Below are 27341 nucleotides of genomic sequence, written 5' to 3'. Positions count from 1 at the left end.
CCTGTGCAGTCATTTTCAACTAGCAATGTTGCATTGTATATACACTAAATAAGGCCATTTAGCAAGAGCCCAGTAGTCTGAAATTGATCATTGTAAAGGGTATAGTATGTACATGGAAATGTATTGAGAGAGAAGTAATTATATTCGGAAAACATAATCCATTAACAAACAGCATACAACATAAATACCTAATTAAACCATTTTTACAAACAATTAAAACACTAGACATTGCTCAGTTTAACCTGCTCTCTAAAAGATCCAAGCTAGGCATATTACATCATTCCGTCTTCTGCAAATTTCATAAAAGAATAATTGATAAAATGTCCTGCATCTGATAAAAAATGTACATCATTATTATACATAAAAAGATCATGGCCACTCACACAAGTCTTTATACTATTCCTGACGAAGTGAGGCTTGACCCACTGCTTCCTTAAATTGATTAAAAACCTGCAGACCTTAAAAACATCTATTAGATCTTCTTTACATTCCAAACTGCACGAACAGGACTTCCCTAGTACTAGCCAAGGTGCCCTGGTTCTCACTAATAAAATATGTAACCGAGCCATCACCACATGTCTATGACACTCAGGCGAACTGAACTTATCTAACGTAGGGACCGACTTAGAACACCTAAGATAAATAGAGACAAGCATATCATGATTTAACAAGGACATCTTAGTAATTCTGTCCTGAAATGTAGCCAATTCTAACTCAGCGCTCCTCTTTTAAGATATAGCTTGTGCTGTAAGTTTGTAAGTGCCCCCAAGGCTGCCATATCTTGCAGCTTGCAGCATTTCATTAAGCTGATCCTGCTTTTATACCAGCAGTTGCGATCTTCACTTGACTGATGATGTATGTCCCTCAATGTAGCAGCAAGGATTGTATTTGTGGGGCTAGTAAATTGACGCTTCAATAAAACCTCCAGAAACTGTTGTTCAGCCAACAGGGTAATGATGACTAGACCTAGTTCATGTATGTCATCAGGGGCACTTGGTTCAAGCCCAGGAGTTTGATAGCTTCCCAGGTGCCCACCTAATGACGCACCCTAGACTTCTGAGCCATAAAGGACTGCCATATTAGTTTTAGATTTCCTCATCTGGAGGCAGTTGTCTAGATGTTTGCCGCTGAATTTGTGTTAGAAACGAGTGAGTCAAATGAGTGAGTCCTCTAAAACCCACGGTTGCCTTATTTTCCGTCATGTTTACATGGCTTCACCAAGTACCACCATTTGTAAAAAGCAGACCCAAATGCCTACATTAATTTACAACTTTTATTGTCTAGTTGGCGAGAGTCCATTTAAATTATTCTTACCCCTACCAAATACTAAAATCTTCATTTTACACAGAGTCAGTTAACACCCGATGCCTGGAAATGTTTACTTGCATACTCTTACAACCAATGTAATCCCCTGGCTGTCAGATCCTTAAGGAGCATATCATCAGCAAATGAAAGCATGCTAAATTTAACTCTGTCTACCAAAGAGCGAATCAGGCATTCTGTGGCATTGTGAGGGTTAAAATCGCATAGATATAATGAGAATAGGAGTGGGGTAAGGAGGCAACATTGCTTTACTCCCTTATTAGTAGAAAAGGATTGTCAGTACCTATGATTCCTGTCACATCTAATGGCTGCCAAAGTGTTCGCATAGAGAAACTTCATTCATCACAAACGACCAATAGGGACCCCAATTCTGTTGAGCTTGTCCCATAAGAGCTTGCGACATGTTGATTCAAATGCCTTGGACAGATTCATAAAGGCAGTGAACCAGCAGTTGTTCTTCCTCTTTGTATATTACTCCACTAGTGAATTCAGGATACAACACTGATCGATAGTGGAGAAGCCTTTACGGAATACAGCCTGTATCTCTGGGAGAACTGAATCCTCTGACACCCATTCCTCCAGGCGTGCCACAAGACAGCCTGCAAAGATCTTATTAGAAGTGTCAATTAGACAAATTGGCCAGTAGCAATGGGGGTCGGTCAGATCTCCTTATTTAAATAAAGGGACTACTAGACTTTTTCCAGGATGACAGGAGTAAACTTGCATTGACTAATGAGTTAAATACCAGACAGAACACAGGCATCCACCATTCGCTCACGTCCCCATATTTCTAGAATGTACCCATCCGCCCCTGCTGCCTTACCCTTTTTTAACGTTGTCAGTTGCGCCCTGTTTTCTGCTTCTGAGAATGTCATCTCTTCTCTAACCTTAACTTCATCAGTGGATCTTAGAGGTTCAATTGATGAAGCCTCAGCATCTGGGTCAAAGAACAATTCTTTAAAGTGAGAGATCCAACTTTCCCGGGGTGACTAGTCCTGCATCTCCCTTGTTAGCTTCCTCATACCCCTTTGCCCACTAATCTAAACTGTTCTCTCAAGTAGATCCCATTGAGCCTAGATGAATTGGTACTTCTTATATTTTAAGAGGTTCTTGTAGGATTTCTTGAGGGAGTAAAGGTGACGTGCAGATATTGAAGACTGCTGTGACACTTGATAGATTGCCGGTTTAGCTGGCATTCATTTGCCATTGAACCAGGGTGCATCACCACTCAATGACCTGCTAATCATTCCATTGGGCAAGATATAGGGCACACTAAGGTGATTGGGGTCTGTAAGAGTTCAAAGAGCCGGACCACTTCGTACTGGTCCTCAGCTCCTTAAAGACTCTCTCGGAGTGTGCTGTTTATGCTATCTTTGAAAAAAGATGACATATCCAAGCTCCTTGTTCTTTGCATTGGGAGTATCTGAATCAGATCCTTGCTATACCGTTCCTGGTGGTTGGTGAAAAGGCCGAAAAAAAAATCCTGAATAACAAAAATCTCGAAAAAAAAGGCCGAAAAATAAAATATAGAATTTATTATTTTTTTATATATATGTATTTTTTGGGTCAGGTAAGTAAAAAAAAGCGTTAAAATAAAAAAAAAAATAGAAAAAAGGGGGGTTGGGCGGGGAACTCCCCCATTTTGAAAAAAAAAGTCATTAAAAAAAAATCTATATTTTTTTGTTCGGCCTTTTTTTTTCGTGATTTTTTTTTCGAGATTTCTAATTTCGGTTTTATGACCATAAACCACCGTTCGTTGGATATAGGCGGTGTGCCTGTCTGTCATTCAACAATCAGAGGGTTATTGTCGCTCTCTGACCTATCAAGAAATCTTCCTTGCAATTACCAAATTGCTTACTTTTGGGAGTTATATAAACATTTATCACTGTTAGGTTCTGAGCCTTAGGATCTTTATTTCTGCCAAATGATACTGTGAGTAGCTGGGGGTTTTCAGCGGCTCTCCTTACTAGTGCTAAATTGTAGGACTTCTTCTCCATTGTCACCATGCCCCTATGCAATCTCTCAGTTTTTGAATGTGCAGCTTTGACATCATAAATGTTATCATCAGGGAATATTATTGCAGACACAACATGTTTCCTGTAGGCATATCACATCACACCTGCTAAGCCACTGTATCCAATCAACATTGTACAATATATTGTTTACGCCAGCAATATTCCAGCTTGCATGAGCCAACTACCACGTCCCTTACACTAAATACACTGTGGGGCTGTACAAGAGACATGTTCATATACACTTTCTTTTGCTTTCCTGGATATTGCCTATGGTATTGCCTTTACCATGTTTTGCCTCTGCATTATGCCCATCAGTACTGCATTTGACACATTTCTGAGTGAAGTTGCGTTCCTGGCACCAAGGCAGAGGCTGGCCAACACTTGATTCAAGCTAGGCATCATGCTGTGGGCATATGTTAAAATTCAAGTTAGGATAGACTAAAATGCATATATCTGCAAAGGCTTATTGACAATTACATATACATTGCCTAATATATGTATTGTCAAAGCCAAAGCGAAGGCTCCAAACCCCAGAATACATACAGTCTGATAATATATGACAAATGGTAAAATTCCTAAAAGAAAGGTCATCCACCCCCTGAATTTCAGTCATTGCTTTAATCAAAAGTCTTTTATACATGTTCTTGTTGCTGTGTGGCTGCCCTTTAAAAGTGCAGATTACATCCCCCTTAGCTGAAACAACACACTGGTAGCCTCACTGAAACTATGCAATGACTTTGCAGACCACTTTAATAAAAATCAGTGCCATCCACCAAATCATACAAAACAGACAGATCAACTAAAACATACAACCGATCATCTCAACCCAGGATCATCAGAACAAACTCCAAAGCTTCCCCGAAATCTCAGAAGAGACATAAGTCAAGCTGGTAAGAAATAGAAACAAAGCAGGCTCCCCCTTGGACCCCTGCCCTCCAGACACATACAAATCAATCCTCACACAAGACACACAGCTGGAATACTACAGAAACCTCTTCAACTTATCACTCTCAACAGGGAAACTACCGCGATCTTACAAATTGGTGTACATCAAACCACTACTCAAGGACACAGCAGGCAATGTGGAAGACCTCTCCAACTACAGACTCATCTCAAACATCCCCTACCCAGCAAAACTACTCTAAACCTACATATATGGAATAACACAAGAACACGTAGAAAAACACCAACTGCTGGACCAGGCACAAGTTGGCTTCAGACCTATGAGAGGAACGTAAATGGCACTCCTCTCAATCTGGGAAAATCTAAAGATAAATGCAGACTCTGACACAAGCTCAGCTCTGATACTTCTGGACCTATCAGCAGCATTCACCATAGTCAACCATTACATCCTCATCAAGAGACTGGAAGAAATAGAAATCCCCGATCTAGCTCTACTCTGGTTCAAATAATTCCTAACAGATAAAAGAGCAACCGTCTGGATTAAACCTTTTAAATCCACTCCAAAGAAAACCACCTGTGGAGTACCACAAGGATCATACTTATCTCCACTGCTCTTCAACATCCACCTGACTCCACTAATCAAGCTCAATAAAAAATGTGGTTTCACATGCTACAACTACAATGATGATACTCAAATAATCTACAAAATACAAGACACACATGAAGAAAACACAATGCTGGAAGACTGTCTAGAAGAACTCTATGGTTGGATAAACACAAACAACCTCAAACTCAAGCCAGGCAAAACAGAAAAAATGTTTATAACCAAACGGGGGAAACAACCACTATATCCCATTGCTGACAGAACTAGGAACAGCACTGATGCCGTTGACAACAGTAAAACATCTTGAGTCCTGATGGACAACAAACTAACACTAGAACCACAAGTAAACGCAATAATCAAGAAATGTTTCTTCCGCCTGCACACAGTAAAAAGGATCCTACCATTCCTCTCCTTCTGCCACAAAACACTCACTATCATCGCACTCATCATGTCCAGAATAGACTACGCCAATAACCTATACCTTAGAATGCTGAAACGCATACTAAAGAAACCAAAACGTATACAAAACATAGCGGCCAGACTGCTGCTCATACTACCACGAAGCGAACACATCACCCCAGTGCTAAAAATGCTACACTGGCTACCCATCAGACAATGAATACGGTTCAAAACAATGTGCATAACGTACAGAGCAATCCATGGCCAAGGAGCAGAATTCCTACAAAAGAAATGACTCATCTACCTCCCGGCAAGACCACTCAGGTCAAGCGACGACCTTCACCTAAAAACGAAAACCATGCAATTAAAGAAAATGTGGAGGGTCGTCTTTCACCACCGGACAACAAAAACCTGGAATTGTCTCACATAAACAATACAAAGTATCACCTAAAATTCAGAAATCTACTAAAAATGTGGCTCTTCACATCAGAATCAGAAGTGAAAGACTAAGAAAAACAAAGACTCTGCTGGAAACAGAACTCACCCCGACAAACTTAGATTGAAAAAACAGGGAGAAAGCTGAAGAAAGAACTACTCTCTACAATAAACAAAGGGGGGTTTGGGAATCTCTCTACCAGCACAAACACAGCCAAATGACCTGTTCTTGGTTGAATAACCCCTGGGAGAGACTCTACCAAATCTTTAGCTCACTGTCCTTTTCACAGAAAAGAAATTTCGCCGCATATCAGCCTTTGTCCTGCCCAGGGGCAGTCCAGTGCCGAAATGCTAGGCAATTCTCCTCTGAACAAGAGTACCATCAGTAACCCCATACATGTGTTTCAGCCTTGTTGGGCATCATCAGTGAAGTGAAACTGTTGCCTCTCTAAGAACAGTGAGCAAGGGGTCCACGTCTGGATTGCCCTGTTAACTTAGGGTGAGACCCAAAGTTAATGTATGCAAACAAAGGGGGGTCTGGGAATCTCTCTACCAGCACGAACACAGCCCAATGACCTGTTCTTGGGTGAATAACCCCTGGGAGAGACTCTACCAAGTCTTTAGCTCACTGTCCTTTTCACAGAGAAGAAATGTCCCCGCATATCAGCCTTTGCCCTGCCCAGGGGCAGTCCAGCGCCAAAATGCTAGGCAATTCTCCTCTGAACAAGAGTACCATCAGTAACCCCATACCTGTGTTTCAGCCTTGTTGGGCATCATCAGTGAGGTGAAACTGTTGCCTCTCTAAGAACAGTGAGCAAGGGGTCCACGTCTGGATTGCCCTGTTTACTTAGGGTGAAACCCAAAGTTAATGTATGCAAACAAAGGGGGGTCTGGGAATCTCTCTACCAGCACGAACACAGCCCAATGACCTGTTCTTGGGTGAATAACCCCTGGGGGAGACTCTACCAAGTCTTTAGCTCACTGTCCTTTTCACAGAGAAGAAATTTCCCCGCATATCAGCCTTTGTCCTGCCCAGGGGCAGTCCAGCGCCGAAATGCTAGGCAATTCTCCTCTGAACAAGAATACCATCAGTAACCCCATACACGTGTTTCAGCCTTGTTGGGCATCATCAGTGAGTTGAAACTGTTGCCTCTCTAAGAACAGTGAGCAAGGGGTCCACGTCTGGATTGCCCTGTTAACTTAGGGTGAAACCCAAAGTTAATGTATGCAAACAAAGGGGGGTCTGGGAATCTCTCTACCAGCACGAACACAGCCCAATGACCTGTTCTTGGGTGAATAACCCCTGGGAGAGACTCTACCAAGTCTTTAGCTCACTGTCCTTTTCACAGAGAAGAAATTTCCCCGCATATCAGCCTTTGTCCTGCCCAGGGGCAGTCCAGCGCCGAAATGCTAGGCAATTCTCCTCTGAACAAGAGTACCATCAGTAACCCCATACACGTGTTTCAGCCTTGTTGGGCATCATCAGTGAGGTGAAACTGTTGCCTCATTAAGAACAGTGAGCAAGGGGTCCACGTTTGGATTGCCCTGTTAACTTAGGGTGAAACCCAAAGTTAATGTATGCAAACAAAGGGGGGTCTGGGAATCTCTCTACCAGCACAAACACAGCCCAATGACCTGTTCTTGGGTGAATAACCCCTGGGAGAGACTCTACCAAGTCTTTAGCTCACTGTCCTTTTCACAGAGAAGAAATTTCCCCGCATATCAGCCTTTGTCCTGCCCAGGGGCAGTCCAGCGCCGAAATGCTAGGCAATTCTCCTCTAAACAAGAGTACCATCAGGAACCCCATACACATGTTTCAGCCTTGTTGGGCATCATCAGTGAGGTGAAACTGTTGCCTCTCTAAGAACAGTGAGCAAGGGGTCCACGTCTGGATTGCCCTGTTAACTGAGGGTGAAACCCAAAATTAATGTATGCAAACAAAGGGGGGTCTGGGAATCTCTCTACCAGCACGAACACAGCCCAATGACCTGTTCTTGGGTGAATAACCCCTGGGAGAGACTCTACCAAGTCTTTAGCTCACTGTCCTTTTCACAGAGAAGAAATCTCCCCACATATCAGCCTTTGTCCTGCCCAGGGGCAGTCCAGCGCCGAAATGCTAGGCAATTCTCCTCTGAACAAAAGTACCATCAGTAACCCCATACACGTGTTTCAGCCTTGTTGGGCATCATCAGTGAGGTGAAACTGTTGCCTCTCTAAGAACAGTGAGCAAGGGGTCCACGTCTGGATTGCCCTGTTAACTTAGGGTGAAACGCAAAGTTAATGTATGCAAACAAAGGGGGGTCTGGGAATCTCTCTACCAGCACGAACACAGCCCAATGACCTGTTCTTGGGTGAATAACCCCTGGGAGAGACTCTACCAAGTCTTTAGCTCACTGTCCTTTTCACAGAGAAGAAATGTCCGCGAAATTGCCCCTGGGCAGGACAAAGACTGATATGCGGGGAAATTTCTTCTCTGTGAAAGGAACAGTGAGCTAAAGACTTGGTTGAGACTCTCCCAGGGGCCATCCACCCAAGAACAAGTTAATGGGCTGTGTTCGTGCTGGTAGAGAGTTTCCCAGACACCCCCTTTTTTTGGCATAAATTAACTTAGGGTCTAACCCTAAGTTACCAGGGCGATCCAGACGTGGACCCCTTGCTCGCTGTTCTTAGAGAGGTGCAGCTTCACCTCACTGATGATGCCCAACAAGACTGAAACATGTCTATGGGGTTGCTGTGGTACTCTTGTTCAGAGGAGAATTGCCTAGCGTTTCGGTGCTGGACTGCCCCTGGGCAGGACAAAGACTGATATGCGGGGAAATTTCTTCTCTGTAAAAGGAACAGTGAGCTAAAGACTTGGTTGAGACTCTCCCAGGGGCCATCCACCCAAGAACAAGTCAATGGGCTGTGTTCGTGCTGGTAGAGAGTTTCCCAGACACCCCCTTTTTTTGCATAAATTAACTTAGGGTCTAACCCTAAGTTACCAGGGCGATCCAGACGTGGACCCCTTGCTCGCTGTTCTTAGAGAGGCGCAGCTTCACCTCACTGATGATGCCCAACAAGGCTGAAACACGTGTATGGGGTTGCTGTGGTACTCTTGTTCAGAGGAGAATTGCCTAGCATTTCGGTGCTGGACTAACCCTCGGCAGGACAAAGACTGATATGCGCGGAAATTTCATCTCTGTGAAAGGAACAGTGAGCTAAAGACTTGGTTGAGACTCTCCCAGGGGCCATCCACCCAAGAACAAGTCAATGGGCTGTGTTCGTGCTGGTAGAGAGTTTCCCAGACACCCCCTTTTTTTTGCATAAATTAATTTAGGGTCTAACCCTAAGTTACCAGGGCGATCCTGACGTGGACCCATTGCTCGCTGTTCTTAGAGAGGCGCAGCTTCACCTCACTGATGATGCCCAACAAGGCTGAAACACGTGTATGGGGTTGCTGTGGTACTCTTGTTCAGAGGAGAATTGACTAGCATTTCGGTGCTGGACTGCTCCTGGGCAGGACAAAGACTGATATGTGGGGAAATTTCTTCTCTGTGAAAGGAACAGTAAGCTTGAGACTCTCCCAGGGGCCATCCACCCAAGAACAAGTCAATGGGCTGTGTTCGTGCTGGTAGAGAGATTCCCAGACACCCCCTTTTTTTTACATAAATTAACTTAGGGTCTAACCCTAAGTTACCAGGGCGATCCAGACGTGGACCCCTTGCTCGCTGTTCTTAGAGAGGCGCAGCTTCACCTCACTGATGATGCCCAACAAGGCTGAAACACGTGTATGGGGTCGCTGTGGTACTCTTGTTCAGAGGAGAATTGCCTAGCATTTCGGTGCTGGACTGCCCCTGGGCAGGACAAAGACTGATATGCGGGGAAATTTCTTCTCTGTGAAAGGAACAGTGAGCTAAAGACTTGGTTGAGACTCTCCCAGGGGCCATCCACCCAAGAACAAGTCAATGGGCTGTGTTCGTGCTGGTAGAGAGTTTCCCAGACAGCCCCTTTTTTTGCATAAATTAACTTAGGGTCTAACCCTAAGTTACCAGGGCAATCCAGACGTGGACCCCTTGCTCGCTGTTCTTAGAGAGGCGCAGCTTCACCTCACTGATGATGCCCAACAAGGCTGAAACACGTGTATGGGGTTGCTGTGGTACTCTTGTTCAGAGAAGAATTGCCTAGCATTTCGGTGCTGGACTGCCCCTGGGCAGGACAAAGACTGATATGCGGGGAAATTTCTTCTCTGTGAAAGGAACAGTGAGCTAAAGACTTGGTTGAGACTCTCCCAGGGGCCATCCACCCAAGAACAAGTCAATGGGCTGTGTTCATGCTGGTAGAGAGTTTCCTAGACACCCCCTTTTTTTTGCATAAATTAACTTAGGGTCTAACCCTAAGTTACCAGGGCGATCCAGACGTGGACCCCTTGCTCGCTGTTCTTAGAGAGGCGCAGCTTCACCTCACTGATGATGCCCAACAAGGCTGAAACACGTGTATGGGGTTGCTGTGGTACTCTTGTTCAGAAGAGAATTGCCTAGCATTTCGGTGCTGGACTGCCCCTGGGCAGGACAAATACTGATATGCGGGGAAATTTCTTCTCTGTGAAAGGAACAGTGAGCTAAAGACTCGGTTGAGACTCTCCCAGGGGCCATCCACCCAAGAACAAGTCAATGGGCTGTGTTCGTGCTGGTAGAGAGTTTCCCAGACACCCCCTTTTTTTTGCATAAATTAACTTAGGGTCTAACCCTAAGTTACCAGGGCGATCCAGACGTGGACCCCTTGCTCGCTGTTCTTAGAGAGGCGCAGCTTCACCTCACTGATGATGCCCAACAAGGCTGAAACACGTGTATGGGGTTGCTGTGGTACTCTTGTTCAGAGGAGAATTGCCTAGCATTTCGGTGCTGGACTGCCCCTGGGCAGGACAAAGACTGATATGCGGGGAAATTTCTTCTCTGTGAAAGGAACAGTGAGCTAAAGACTTGGTTGAGACTCTCCCAGGGGCCATCCACTCAAGAACAAGTCAATGGGCTGTGTTCGTGCTGGTAGAGAGTTTCCCAGACACCCCCTTTTTTTTGCATAAATTAACTTAGGGTCTAACCCTAAGTTACCAGGGCGATCCAGACGTGGACCCCTTGCTCACTGTTCTTAGAGAGGTGCAGCTTCACCTCACTGATGATGCCCAACAAGGCTGAAACACGTGTATGGGGTTGCTGTGGTACTCTTGTTCAGAGGAGAATTGCCTAGCATTTCGGTGCTGGACTGCCCCTGGGCAGGACAAAGACTGATATGTGGGGAAATTTCTTCTCTGTGAAAGGAACAGTGAGCTAAAGACTTGGTTGAGACTCTCCCAGGGGCCATCCACCCAAGAACAAGTCAATGGGCTGTGTTCGTGCTGGTAGAGAGTTTCCCAGACACCCCCTTTTTTTTGCATAAATTAACTTAGGGTCTAACCCTAAATTACCAGGGCGATCCAGACGTGGACCCCTTGCTCGCTGTTCTTAGAGAGGCGCAGCTTCACCTCACTGATGATGCCCAACAAGGCTGAAACACGTGTGTGGGGTTGCTGTGGTACTCTTGTTCAGAGGAGAATTGCCTAGCATTTTGGTGCTGGACTGCCCCTGGGCAGGACAAAGACTGATAGAAATTTCTTCTCTGTGAAAGGAACAGTGGCCCTCATTACGACCCTTGCGGAAATTGACTGACCGGACCGCAACAGCGTAAATAGCGTTTCCGCCATTGCACGAAGGAGCAAAGTGCGGCTAATTACGACCCATCGGGCACGAGCATTACGCCATGGCGGAATCCGAAAGGCTGCGATGGCGGAAATGACCCCAAAACGGCCCTTACCGCCGCCGTACGCTGCACCAGGTGCAATACCGCCACCCATCTTAGCGGTCACCGTAATGAGCGGGCACCGTAATGAGCGGGCACCGCAAATTACGGGCACCGTAAATATACGGAAACGGAAGTAAAAGCATGTGGCCGGAACGGGAAACAGCACGCCGCACAACTATAAAATCCGAATCCCAACACAACCATTAAAAATCCGACCCTGACACACATCCCAACCCGTTAGCAACCCCAGTTAAAAAAATAAATATGGGAAAGGTAGCCAAGAAAGCGTGTGATCGCAAGCGGCAGGTCCACTTCTCCCGAGAGGAACTGACCGTGCTGACCGAGACCCTGCAGGAAAATGCCGCCGTCGTCTTCTCCAGTCAAATGACCAGGACGGCCCTTGCCAACAAGAAGGCCATATGGGCCCTTGTGGCACAGCGCGTAAGTGCGGTGGGGACAACACCCCGCACGCCACAGCAATGTCGCAAGCGGTGGGACGACCTGCGGATCCGCGTACGCAGCATACTTTCTGCGAACAGGAACATCGCCACAGCTACCGGGGGGGGATCAGAGTCGCCCATCAAGTTGACCCCCTGGGAGGAGATCTGCGCCTCCACCATAGGAATGGAGAGCATAGAGGGAGTCGGAGGGATGGAGAAAGGAGTGCCGACATCCGGAGAATCAGGTAGGTTTGCCAAGAGAAACAATGCGAAATCCACAAACCACGAACATGTGCAGTACCATGTGACCCCATAGTGCAATACATACTTTGCCCTGACAGCGCCCTCTAAAAGTCAGAATGAATAAACAAATTAATCAAGATGCCATAAACAACCCCTACATGTGCAGCATGCACCCCCTAACTGCAGGCAGCCAAATGAATGCATCCTCAATCCACACGAAAATGAGACCACCTCCAAGGCCCAGTCCCATATCAGCCTCATGTACCACCCCAATGCATTTGATACGTTGCCATTCCAAATCCGACAGACCCATAACTAACGCTCGCCCCTCTTTACTCCACCACAGGGTCCGATACCAACGACGAGCTGCAGGACACCCCTACCAGCACGCCTGCAAAGAGGGCCAGGACCAACGTCCCAAGAGCCTCCACCTCAGGTGCAAGGATCAAGACACGGCAGCAGCAGGAATCAAGTGCCAGCACACTGGAGGGGACTGCAACAGGCACCCCAGCAGCCAGCAAGTCCACAACCCCAGCACCACAGGTCCCCCCAAAGAACGTATCTGATGGCACTGCCTCTGGTGGTAGCAGCACCATAGGTGACACAGCTGTCATGCCAGCATGCTCCGACACGGAAAACAGTGCTGGCGACGTAGGTACCATCCATGACCTTTCCCAATCCCCCTGCATGTTCCATCCCCTACACCATGACGAAACCACGCAGGGGCACCCTGAAGACGACGACTGGCCAACCCCCACAAGTCCTGTGCCAAGGCAACATGTGTTGAGCAGCCCCCCTGTCACACCACCGCAAATGTCCATGGCCCAGCAGAGGCAACAGTCCCTCGACCTGCTGATCGAGCAACAGCAGGAAGCGTCCACGCTACTCAAGGACCATGCAAATGAATGCGGGGGTTCCAGGGCAGCCATGGAAACATCCACCGAGACACTCAGGGCACAAATAGAGAAAAGTAGTGAGAGCCTCAGGGGAGAAATGGAGAGAAGCACCGAGAGCCTGAGAGCACAAATGGAGAGAAGCACCGAGAGCCTGAGAGCACAAATGGAGAAAAGCACCGAGAGCCTGAGGGGGGAACTGCATGCGACGTCCAAAGACGTTTGTGCTGAACTTGCTGCTGTGCGCCGTGTGCTCTCGGAGCTCTCACAAACCCTCAGAGACATGCATGGACGCGAGCAGGCAGAGACGTCATCCGTGGCAAGTTCCGTCCAGGGCAGCCCCCAACGCAGATCTGGCAGGAACCTGCGCTCCACGGGCAGGGGTGCCCCTGATACCCGTAGAGGGGGCTTGCAATAGCGTCTACCCACGGGCAGCATGCATATCTGGACACTGGTGTTGGGGGGGGAGGAAGTAGGGTGGAGGGGGTGTGTTGGGCTTCACTGGGTGGCGGGTCCATAGGGTGTATGAATCAAATCACATTAACAATACAGCACTTCATTATCATCCAATGACATGTGTGGACATTGATATTTGCGTACGAGGCCTTCATAGGCGTACAGTCCACTATGTGCCTGTACTACACACACACAGTGCCACAGGTCCCCTTTCCGTGTAATAGGCACCATGCGTGGTTGCTAGAAGCATGCATCTATGATGCTCTGTCGGATTGCACGTGCATCCTGTGCCTCATGGACTCCCTGGGGTGCCTCCACATCCCCACCCTCATCATCATCATCTTCAGGTGCATGCAGTACAGCGTCAGGGGGCATGGGCACATTCCTACGTATGCACATGTTGTGCAGCATGACACATGCCATGACCATCTTAGAAACCCTCTCATGGCTGTACATGAGTGCCCCGCCAGACCTGCTGAGGCTGCGGAAACGAGCCTTCAGTAGGCCGAATGCCTGTTCAATGACCACACGGCTACGTGAGTGGGCATGGTTGTAGTCCTCCTCATGCTGGTTCTGTGGGTTCCGGATTGGTGTAAGGAGCCATCTCTTCAGTGGATACCCGGCATCACCTGTATGGGACGAATAAAGGGTGTCAGTGGAATGATAGTGCTAAGTAGCCCCCCCCCCCTCCTGCAAGGTCATTGACGCATCAAATGGGCCACGATGTCATGCATGGAATGAGACTCACCGAGTAGCCAGGATCTGTGCCCTGCGTGTCGCTCCATGTAGCGTGGTATTCTTGTGTTCCTCAGGACCATAGAATCATGGGTAGATCCTGGAAATCTGGCACAACAATGCGTAAAGATCTTGTTGGAGTCACACACCATTTGCACATTGATTGAATGAAATTGTTTCCGGTTGCGGTACTGGACCTCCATGGCATGTGGGACAACCAATTCAACATGGGTGCAGTCGATGGCACCAATGCAACCCGGGATGCCGCCAAGTGCATGGAATCCCACCTTTGCGTTGGTAATCTCCTGGTACGTGCGTGGTAGTGTGATGTGGTCGTCGGCGTGCTTCAGGAGGGCATCGTGCACTTGGGAGAGTGTCCGTGAGAACAGTGGCTGTGAAATGCCATGCAACTGTCCCACTGTGTGCTGGTAGGTGCCTGTGGCCAGGAAGTGGAGTACAGACACCACCTTCAGTAGGGGTGGGATGGCGGTTGGGCTATCTATCATGCTCACGAGGTCAGCATGTGTCATGTCCACAATGGCGATTATGGTGTCCCGGTCCAAACGGTAGAGGGTGTGGATCTGCTCAGCAGTGAGGTTGAACGGATCAGCTCGGAGGCGTGGGATTGCGGGCCGCCTGCGTGGTGGTAGTGGCAGTGCTTGTGGGCCTTGCTGACCCTGCCTTGCCCTCCTCCTCCTCCTTCTCCTCCGTCTCCCCTGTGCGCCCGGTTGTTGTACCTGTTGTTGTTCGTCGTCTTCTTGTAGTTGTAGCACTTGCAGTGCTATCTGGTGCCCCAGGCCCAACATCGCTAGTCCTGCCGGTAGCATTTTGGAGTGGGAGTGGTTGTGGGAGGGGTTTGGGTCTGCTATATATGTGCTGTCGGCCTGTATGGCCTCCACCTGTGCTGATTGAATGAATCTGTGGCAGATGCAATCCCTTCTGGCCGAGCACGTCCCGCACGTAAGGCTGCATTTGGCCGCATGGCATCTTGGGATTGGAATCATGTATCAAATCCCGATGGCAGTGTGATGTACTTTGACTGATTTTCATGCTATGCTCCCATTGTTACACATGCTATGATTGCAGCCGCTTACATACCTGTGAAGAGTCAGTGGTATGTAGGGCTCGATCGATGGCCGACCCTCATGCAGCACAGTATCGTACTTCACCGACGGGCGTGGCGTCCCATTTGTGATTGCAGCCAGTTAGCATTATGACACACAGCCGCACTACATTGATGTAATTGTGAATGCAAGCGTTCACAGAAGCCTTTTCGACGTAATGTTGCAAGTGAGGAATTCGAAGGCCAGGATTTTTGGTTGCGAAGTAGCGGTGAGGAGACGCCCACAGGTCTGCCTGGAAATGTAACGTTCTATTGTTGAATGTCCTTGGGACAGGGCCCATAACGAGCAAGCAATGAATGACATGAATTGAATGGGATGCGCAATAGCGTAGTGGACGATAAGGCAGGACGTTCCCAAGTCCATCTAGCTTCACGACACTACAGATCCGGCCAGGAGCACAGTGGTTTTTGCAGACTGCATTACGCACAGACGCGATGGAAGTTTCACATATTATGTGAGTGAATGTTCATGCGTTTTCATTGCGGGATGAGGGAATGATGAATGGATGCATGGACAGATGATTCCATTTAGGGTCTGCCATGTACATGTGTTTTTTGATTCAATCCCCTTCCCCTGCGCTATGTGATGCAAGGCTGCCATAGTGGGACTTACGTCTATCTGCCCTTGTCGGATCCTCCCTGTCTCGACGCGCCTTCATACACTTGTGTCTAGGCACGTTACTAATCCCATGTCATGGGTTCTATCTTGACGGACGCATGCACAGTAACCGACGTTGCCAATGGTGTATTAACCTCGATTGGTTTCGTTATGTATCGATACTGATTTAGGGGTGTGTATATTCCTTTGGAGTGGGCTAGCATGCATATGGGTGTGGATTTGGTGTGTTGAATGAAGATAGTGATGCATCATGTGTCATGTAGTGCAATCGGTTAATTTGTGTTTCATTTTGGTGACAGGTATCTCCTGCCCTATTGCAGATGCCATCTGTACGCCACTCCTCCAGATGGTTTTTACTCTCGACACCTGCAGCTTCGGGTGAATCAGTGGAGCAGCATTACGATCTTATGGGACGATCGCCAATGGGCCACATGCCCTTACGCTGTTCTGGTGGCTAGGTGCAACATTTCGGCCTTTCAGCTGGACTAGTGCCTGCCTCATGGGACGGACCTGCGGTTCTTGCCGCTTCCATGTTGCCTTTTGGAACGTTGATGTTGGCCCTGTGTGCCATGATGGTACAGGGCGTCACACAAGTGGAAGCTGGTCAATTATTGCAGATGCAGCCCTCGGTGATGATGGATGTTTTGGTGTTATTTTACAAATTGCTGTGAGGCCTTTGTCATTTGGATGTGCATTTAAATTGTATTCCGATATTTGGCGTGTTGCGTTATTCTTTGCAGGTGATGTGGCGATTTTCGATTTGTGGCGGTATGTATTGCGAGATGATCTGCATTGTGTTCCGCCTTCTGAGTTGAGTTGTGTGGTACAGTACTGGCCGCTTTTGCCTACGTAGCACAGTGTGGTCACGGATAGGGGCTGCCATTGTGACTGTTTACATGATGTGCTGTTCAGGGGCGGGGGATTGGCTTTTGGCCGACTGGTGCCTGTCAGCCAGGTCGATTGATGGTATGATGGGATGTTCAGAATGTGGCTGGTCACAGGTGCCTGTGTTTGCGTGCGTTTGTTGGAGGGGGACTGGGGTCATGTCCATTGGAATAGCTTCTGTATTCATGCCATCTGTGCCCTGCAGCTCCCATCGGCCCCTCTTGGGATGTGCCTGGCTGCTCAGTCACTCTGCCAACTTGTGTGGTACATGCTTCTGCTGATGGTTGGTTTGTTTACTGGCAAGAGTACAGGTCTGGTGCAATCCCCCTCAGGATGCTGTTTTGGATGTTGCCTTGCGCTGGTGGCAAGCGATGGGGGACTACTGTTGTTTTGTGTCATGTGTTCTTGATTTCCATTTTGATGTCTTGTACCTTCACATGCCTGTGCTGCATCAGTACGGCTATGGTGAAATGCCGTACATGGATGCCCACTCACGGGGCGCTTCGAACACCTGCATGCATTTCTACGTTGGCATGCATGGGTGAATTGTAGATTTCACTGGTTGCATGGTGTGAGTACATTGCGCCTGCCAGGAGTTGTGCAATGTGGCCAGGGAGTGGAGTACAGGCACTCAGTGGGCCATTTACGGTTGGTTCACGATGCCGTATTTCTCGCCATGGCGGAATGGTCCATTCCGCCATGCCTGATGGCGTTAGGTACATGTCCGCTAGGGTCGGAATTGGCGTACCGTTGCACCATGGTGGTGTTTGCGGTTTGGCATGGTGCGCGCCCGCGTGCTTAGTGCAGTTAGCGTTGGCGTTCACTACGGTGTCGCTAATGGCTTCGTACTTTGCGGTGACGGGTCATAGTCGCACCGAGCGCTTTTCGATGGCGGTATTGCATTTCCGCCATCGTTTTCCCCTTTCCGCCAGGGTCGTAATGAGGGCCAGTGAGCTAAAGACTTGGTTGAGACTCTCCCAGGGGCCATCCACCCAAGAACAAGTCAATGGGCTGTGTTCGTGCTGGTAGAGAGTTTCCCAGACACCCCCTTTTTTTTGCATAAATTAACTTAGGGTCTAACCCTAAATTACCAGGGCGATCCAGACGTGGACCCCTTGCTCGCTGTTCTTAGAGAGGCGCAGCTTCACCTCACTGATGATGCCCAACAAGGCTGAAATACGTGTATGGGGTTGCTGTGGTATTCTTGTTCAGAGGAGAATTGCCTAGCATTTCGGTGCTGGACTGCCCCTGGGCAGGACAAAGACTGATATGCGGGGAAATGTCTTCTCTGTGAAAGGAACAGTGAGCTAAAGACTTGGTTGAGACTCTCCCAGGGGCCATCCACCCAAGAACAAGTCAATGGGCTGTGTTCGTGCTGTAAGAGAGTTTCCCAGACACCCCCTTTTTTTTGCATAAATTAACTTAGGGTCTAACCCTAAGTTACCAGGGCGATCCAGACGTGGACCCCTTGCTCGCTGTTCTTAGAGAGGCGCAGCTTCACCTCACTGATGATGCCCAACAAGGCTGAAACACGTGTATGGGGTTGCTGTGGTATTCTTGTTCAGAGGAGAATTGCCTAGCATTTCGGTGCTGGACTGCCCCTGGGCAGGACAAAGACTGATATGCGGGGAAATGTCTTCTCTGTGAAAGGAACAGTGAGCTAAAGACTTGGTTGAGACTCTCCCAGGGGCCATCCACCCAAGGACAAGTCAATGGGCTGTGTTCGTGCTGGTAGAGAGTTTCCCAGACACCCCCTTTTTTTTACTCTCTACAATAACCCACTTGAATAAATACCCTGGAAACATGATCCCCAGATACAGACGGGGGGAGTATTAACCAATACAGGTAACCCAAGAGGCCTCATGGAACCCGATTCCATGGTCGGTAGGGATCCCTGCACAAGAAACCCAGGGAGGCACCCAAAATCCCTAACCTAATATCTAACCCGGGGGCTGTGGGAAGCCGTCACAACCTATCATGCCCACATATCGCAAGAAAGCTACAGAGAAAAGCCACTGACCTACACAGTGCCTGGCGATTAAACTGCCACATAATATCCAACACACATGACGGACAGAGATGATGAGCACAGAAGTACAAAACAACGAGGTATGAAGAAAAAAAGAAAGAAGAAACAAACCCCCTAACCCAAAAAAACCTACATTTCCACATAAACTTCTCTAACGCAAACACACACAACCCCATCCCTGCGCAGCAGGCCACATGCACTTCAACTCACTGCAACAACAAACAACACATAGCCATGCACAACAGCACCCAGGAATTGTACTGACCTGAAAATGGCACCTAAGCTCAGCGAACAGTGCAAACCGAACTGAGGCTGTTAACAGGACATCACAACTTTCACTCTACCTATTCCTTCTATACTCTAGTAACCCCCTCCACACATTCCTTTTCAGATCTGCCAGAGCACCAGGGGACCAGTAAGATGGTGATAGTGCGCAGTGCAAGTGCCCTTTAACATTACCAATAACATTAACATAAACATTCAGCTAACACCAGCCTGCAATAGTGTCTGGCTGTGTAAAAGACCCCTGCCAATTGGTGCCATGCTTCAATTTGCCAGTTTGCATGCTCTCCCATGTGCCTCATCTTTCCCGATTTGCAGGTGATGTTCTCGTAAGGCATAGTTGCTCTGAAGTTATACACTGAATAGCACAAGATGGCTCCATCCTAATAGACAGGGCTCCACGTTTGAATATAGAATATGGCTCTGTATTGGCTGTCCCCTCCCCCAACTCCATCAGTTACCAGAGGGACTTGCTGGGAGCAGTTGCCAAATTCATATTAAGGAGCTCATTGGCAATTAAAACAACTTCATTGTCTTTCGGGGCAGAGGTGGAGCAATGTTAAGGGTCTATTTCCTATGCTACCAAGGTGAAGGTGCTGGACTGATAGCAGCTGACTCCAGATGGGAGGGGCAAACTCTATGATGCTTTGCCCACTAAGTAGGGTTCCGGTTAAGTGGCCTTTGCAAAATCTGATGTCAGGGGAGTGGCTTAAAGTGGGTGTTGAATGCAACATTTGTTTTAAGAGCAGTTAGAGACAGAAAGGTGAGACCATTTAAGTGCATGGTGAATTGGCAGCCGAGGGTATGGGGTTGGTTGGATAACAAGCGACATGAGACAAAAAGTGTGTGTCGCTTCTTGACCCATGGTCTAATTAAGTAACAACACACAAGAATGGTGCTGAAGCTACTACCAGTGGACTTGGGGAGTGTACACTCTACTGTACCATAACATGGATCCATGGAAAAACAGTGGTGTCCCTGTGCAATATTGTCTATATTACTGCAATTCTATAATCTGGGACTTTCGTGGAGGATTAGAAGAGAATACCTATTTAATTTGTCTTTCATCAACAAGGATAACATGAAGGTGATAGTGGCTTGCTTTGTCTGAATTACTGCGGGCCGATTTCAAAATAGATAATTTATATGGTGTAAGAAATGCCGAAAGATACATAGGATACCGTGAGATTTCTTCTGGTTGAGCTAATGAAGATATTGTTCCTATATTAAGTATGTCAAAATTTTCACTGTTATTTCTAGAGTACCACACTGTGGATCCCTCTTGATCTACCATGGTAGTGAAAGTGTTCCCTGAGACTTTGGCTTGCAATATATTAACTAGTTCTAATGGAATTGCATTTCCAGTTCTGGATATTCACCCCTTGTAATTCCTAAAGTGTGCGGCCAGACAAAGTACAAGATTTGCATTCATGTCCATCTCAGCAGCTGGCAAGCTACTGTGTTTCCTATTGTCAGCCCAACAATGCATATGGACACTCAGACATAAACCCCAAAGTGTCCATGAGGCTCCACCTTCACAGTGTAATAGTACTTTATGAAAAGCAGAAAATGAGGGGACTACAGTGGGACAAGATTGCAAAATGGGTTTGCCATCCCCACAGAAGATCACCTGGAGCCAGGAAGATATTACCTCAACCATTAAGAGTTATTTACCATACAAAAGAGAGAGGAAGGAGTGAAGGGGCAGTCTTTTTGGAGTAAAGTCATGTCGACTCATTTGTAACCTGATATTTACACTTTGACGCAAATTTGGTAGGACCTCAGGAATTAGTGTGACGACATTGGGCCTCATTACGAGGTTGGAGGTAGCCATGCCGGTTTTACCGGCGTGGCTACCCCTAAACTCGGATCCGGCACCTGCGAAAGGGGAATCACGGGCCATTCCAACCTCAGCGGACCCGGTAATTCCCCTTGCACGGGTGCCAGAGCCGGTACGTCCCCATTCCCATTTGAGCCCCCCTAGGGGGGATGGGGAGGATGGTAGCAGAGGTACCGTTCATAAAGGTATCGTTGCTACCATCATGTTCTGCTCGTAGGTGCCGGTATGGCCACCTGGTTAGACCAGGTGGCTGCTAGGGCATCTGCGAGCAGAACTCGTAGTATGGCAGTATAGTAACAACGGTGCCGGTAGTAATACCGGCGCCGTTGTTGCCTTACCGCCATACTCCTAACGAGGCCCATATTGTGTTTGTCTAGTAAAGAGCTAACAAAAATCAATGCCCTATATACATCTCACACCCCTGCTTGTAGACGGATCAGACACATAGTGAACATGCATGTATTGTGAGTAGCAGGTAAAACTGCCCTCAATTTATTCCATGATGAGGAAGAAAATGCCGTCTCTTCTGATGAGTTGAGCACATGTGTTGTTGCAATTTCATCTTGTGCGTGTTCTCCATTTGTTTTCATTTCAACTCTCTTGATCAGTGAATCTTTGTACATCTGAACTGTGCCACCTTCTGCTGGGTTTTCAGAGTTCCCATATGGCTAAAAAGCAGCTGGTCTGATCTTGAAAAGTGCAGCAGGCTAGTTGAGCAGTTGTTTGGTGTTATCTTTCAATGAGGTTATGCCTAGATCTGCACGTAGGGTTGAAAACGCATCCCTCCCTGGATGCACTATGTTTACATGTCCTGCCCACTCAGGCCCTTAACATTTTGGATTATCTGAGCTAAAGCTGTTAAACCAATGGCAGTACTTCAAAAAGTCATGCACTCGTGCCAACTAACATGCTTGGCGTGGGTGGAGAGCGTGGTATGGTCATGTGGACCAGTGGGCAGAACATTCTACACAGCAAAGTGGACTTTCTGGCCCTTGCATGTATCTAGTGAGTTCGCCCTCTACAAAGTACCGCATCACACAACTCTGGAACTGCTTTGCACGAAAAGTAATGTCCACCAAACTAGCAACTTCCGATTGGTGATCAACTTTGCTCATGTTCTCACAGACACTAGATATTTTAAAGAAAGAATAATGGCAAAATGTCAGTAGCCAATAGTACCATCAGGATAGAAGTCGAGTATCCTGCATTATTGCTGTCCATATTCAAACACCACCACCAAACTGAGCTAGCAAGTAGGAGTAAAATCACTTTGGGGAGGGACTCTGGAGCTTTGTACATGCAACAATGTTGGCACACCAGCAATGTATGGGCTAAGGTTGGCATTCTGTTGGGCTGCTGGGGCTGGGGCTTGGGTGGCAGTTGAGGACTTGTGGTTTCATCCCACTCCTGATCATGGTGCAGAACATGCAGGACCACATAAATGTGGTATCCAAGTGGGTCACAGGTTTCCACAGGCAAACCCATTTTATATACAGAGTGCAGGCGAGAAGATGTTGATGATCTTAGTCATGGTTGACAATAATTCCACACTTTGGATTATGGCCTACTCTGCATATTTATTGTGAAGGTGCTGTTGGGGCAGTGTTTGTGGTGTTGATTTCAGTGCTCTTGCTACATCACACTGACAATTGCCACTTTGAAATCGTATAGTCTTTATTTGAAAGACACTGTATATGGGTGGATGAATAACTTTGTCTTTCCTTCTTATTGCTCTAACCTTTATATTGTTCTCCTTGGAATCAGTGGATTCTAGAATCATGTGTTGCTGCTGGCTGTGTTTGGGTTTACGATATTTATTCAGCTCATAATCATCATTATTCTCAGAGTGATTGGATAAAGGACATGAATTTCCGTTGTCCTGATCCTCTGCACTGTGTTAATTTTCTCCTAGCTCATCATGCTCTTATGGACTGTGTGTTTTATGTGCTGGCTCGGTCGGCAACAGGCCTTATTGAAATGGTCTTGCATCAATGATTGGTGAAGAGGTAAGGTCTTTCCCAATCGGAAGCCTGCCTGCTGCCCATAGGGATTAAAACACAGGACACCAGGTTAACCTCACAGCGAGAACCCAGCTTGGGGCAAAAACCTTGGTGGGAATAAAATACCCCAGCAGGTGTGTAGGGCTCCACAATAAGTTCTCATTCCACATGTATCTGTCTGGAGCGCCATCAGCCATCTTTAGTAGTTGACATGTGAGCTGTCATCTTGGGTATAGACTAGACTCTAATGCCAAGTTTGAACAAGGACATATGTCCACTGCAGTCAATTATAAATCCACAATTCAGTGCATTCGTGACAGTATGCCCCTTTCTCAGCCCAGACCACCTTGTTTCTAATCCGTCCAGGCATCTGAATATGGTGAGCAGTCTGCAGGGAGAATACACCTTTGCCTCTATAAAGTACTGGAGTCCCACACAATGAAATCCGGGTAATTCCTGCAACCTCGTACTCTAGTGAATGCCCAACTAGTACAGGCGGTTGATAAGACCTGCGTTGACAGTGGAAATGATCAAGTTGGTGCCTGCACTGAAGATATAAGTGAAAAATACAGATAAATCATTTTCCAGGACGCCGGCAATTGACAATTTTAAGTCACAGTGTTGATATTTTGCAGAAAGGGTTCATTGAACCGAGTTGCATTTTTTTAATGTGATTTGATGCCTGGGCATGTTCTTGGACTATTGCCACAATAGCTCATTCACCCACCTTCAAGTCAGTTTCTGTGCCTCTCTATGCGTCGGTATGTTACTTGGATATTTCTGGGCAGCTAAAAACATGCTGCTGAATGGTCATGTGGGTTTGTTTTGAAAGTGAATTGTACATTGGTCTAATGCAAGCATCTGTGGTTCAGGAACAGGGTTTTTTCAGAATATATGAGGATCAACGGCATACAAACAAAGGAACAGGGTCTTCTTAAGAGCTGAATCAACTGAATTGTTATACGCACACTCTGCGATGGGTAGAAGCTCAGATCAATTATCCTGCAAAGGCCTGCTTATTGCCCCATTTATGTGCACCATGGGCTGAGACCAAACCCCAAGGAAAGTACTTTAGAAACATGCAAGGATTACATCTAGACATAAAGCACCTTTTCAATTTTAATATTCTGACTGTCAGTGAACAAAACCACCTGGCCTAGATATGTCAGTGAACAATAACAAGTGGCCCAGATATGTGATGTCATCAGTGATGTCATCAATGACATTTGGAGGATGTCACATATGTTAACCTGGGTGTTAGTTTTAGCAGTGCACAGAGCTGGCACGAGTTATGGTTGCTTAGCTTACCATAAGTAGCACATTTCTGAGGTTTTTCGGTTTAACTTGTAACCATAACGTCCCTTTAACATCATTTTTTCACTGCATTTCATAGGTTTTTATTAGTGTAACTTAACCACTACGTAACAATGTTTTTCAGTGAATTTCATAGGTTTGTTGTAGTACAACGTAACCATCACATCCCTTTAACAAAGTTGTTTCAGTGAATTTTCATGGGTTTTACCAGTGCATACTCATTTCCTACAACTTACTGATAACATGCTTACCCCAATATAGTAACATTTCTGTCCAATTTAGACAGTTTCACAATAAAACTCTGCCATTTACCACCTTTTCGTATACTTTTTATCACCTGTATCCACTTTTTGCAACTTTTTCAGCTGTTCGTGCGTTCGTCGACATCCGCGAATGTCTGATGTCATTGCAGACTTTCGGACACCCTCACGTAACCTCGCACGGGCGCTTGGCATGATGACGTGTCTGTGAATGTGTCTGCACTTCGCTATCGCGTCCGTGCTTGGCGGACAGTTTGGAAATGCACTTTCTGCTGACCTAGCAAATTGCAAGCTCAAAATGTACCCTTACACAGCTCCTACACTTCTTCTTACTCATTATCCATTAACAATCTCGTACAGAGGACATACTTGGAAGAATATTAGTAAAACAGATATTTATTTTAAACATGGTATCAGCTATTGCCATCCTTCCTCCCCAAGAGCCACCATCACCACCACCACCAGCTGGAGGACCTACACGACACAAAAAGCACAATACTTCCAAAGACAATGAAGAGGACCTAGAAGATGAGGTAGAGGAAGTGCCTACTTCTAGTACTCAGAGAGAATCATGGGTGTGACCGTTCTTTACCACTGTTGGGAATGTACAAAAGGCTAAAGCTGCCAACGTCAAATGCACTGAGTCACCGACTACCTGGACAGTACTCCTGTGGCACCACCTCTATGCACCGCCACACCAAATCCAACCACTGCAATGCTCTCAGAAAAGTTGTTCCTTTCTTAGCAAGAAGTAGGCTGTCTTCCTCCACCTCATCTTCCCCAACCAATACTGTAATGACACAGCCTACTGCTGTGGGACACAAAATGCCACCAGCTACCTTACAAGCAATAAAAGATGCTGTTGATCCATGTAGTTCGAAGACAACAGTTCTCTGTATATACTGCAATACACCACTCTGCAGTGGGGAGCAATTACAAAGTGCTTTTGAAGCTGTAATCAAGGAGCATGAGAAATACTGCCCACTACCTTTGATGTTTCACACGAGAAACATCTTGCCCTGTCCACCTGCCCCTCCATATTAGTGCTTGGTGGCTCTTCCCTCATTTCCCTACCCAACTTACTTTCTAATCTCTCCAGCAAAAATAAAGACAACAAAAAAAGGTTCCTTTAGGAACCACCTTTCAGAGTTAAAAAAATAGAACTTAAAAAAATTCTACTTTACATTTCTCAGTCAAGTACATAGACTCATTAATATTATCCAACATTTCCATTAGCATTTTATGTTATGCTAATGGGACTAATGTTGCATTCATCCCCCGTTCCACGCACTGGAACAGGGGATAGCAGTCCAGCAGCCCAAGTTATCGGCCCAAGCAAACCAAGGACAGATAACAAGGGCTCCGGACCATTGTCCCCTGTTTCAGCCCCTGCAATGGGGGATGAAGGGAATTAGCACCCCGGGTTGCCAAAGCGGTAACCCGGGGTGCTAAAATAAAAAAGGAGTTTCCTTCCTATAGCGGGATGCGCGCACCACCCGGCTGTAGGAAGGAACATTCCTTTCCAAGATGGCCACCAAGGAAAGGGAAGGCAGGGCTCCGTACAGAGCCCCTCTTCCCTTTCCATGGTGGCCTGCAGAAGGCGAAGAGAAAGCCTTATGACCATATTAAGCTTACACACACCAACTGCCACATAACAATCTTTTGCAAATCTTTCCCATCACATTTCCCTTACTTATTTCAGAAAATTGTACACAATGCTCCTATAAATGCACATATGCATTATGCAGTGAGAGAAGTGCATAAATGGAAGGTGCATTATGGATGGACAAATGCTCATGAGAAATCCAGGAGGTAAATGCCAAGGTATGCCAGGGTGGGACACCACTGAATAACTACTGGGGCAGAGGAGGCCCAAGGGTGGGATGCATCTTAACCATAACATCCCTTTAACAAACTTTTTTCTGTCATTTTAATATAGTTTTGTAAGTAAAAATATGGCGTTACATCACTGTATAAACATAATTAATAATTCCTCTTTTCACATATATGAAAAAACTATAAAGCCCCTTTAAGAAACATATTTTGTGCAACATATACTTATGTCTGTTGTTCTCAGCAGTACATGCTGGGGATGGAAATCATTGTTCAATTGCCTACAGCATAAGGCACCAGCCTGACCCCAGCAGTACCAAACCACCACTATTATTCACTACACCTACCCTGCATCCTAGTTCAGTGTCCACTATACCATAATATGTAAGCAATGGCCACTGCTCATGGCTTGCAGCTATGGCCATTCTCCAAATCCATGGGCTTCAGCCATGCCAAATTCCCCAATAAACAAATCAGAGTACACAATTGCATTTGCCGAGGGCTAGGCCCACTACCCAGGCCCCAAATTAATATCACTAGTTCTTCTACTTGCATTCTTACACTTTAGAAAAATAAAACACAACACATATTTCCAAAAACATGCTTTCAGGTCCTTGCTAATGCTCGCCACGCAAGTTTGTTGTATTCTAGTCCAGCACTTCACGCTGTAACCAAAAGCAGAATATTATTTCCCATTCAAACATACCTCTTCGCCCATGCTGCATGCCCCAATAAGCAAATTAGAGTAAACATTTCTACTTTTCATGCAGTTTCATTGAGTGGCAAACAAATTATAAGCCACCCAAAAATGGCTTTTCAACATCCCTGCAATGCAGAAATAGGCATAGATACCCCCAAACATTTTAGAAGTCCGCAAACATCACAGGAACGCCTGA

The sequence above is a fragment of the Ambystoma mexicanum genome, chromosome 6p (genome assembly GCF_040938575.1).
Source record: "Ambystoma mexicanum isolate Mex_15411 chromosome 6p, UKY_AmexF1_1, whole genome shotgun sequence".
In the NCBI taxonomy this organism is placed as follows: Eukaryota; Metazoa; Chordata; class Amphibia; order Caudata; family Ambystomatidae; genus Ambystoma; species Ambystoma mexicanum.
This window is presented reverse-complemented; position numbering follows the sequence as displayed.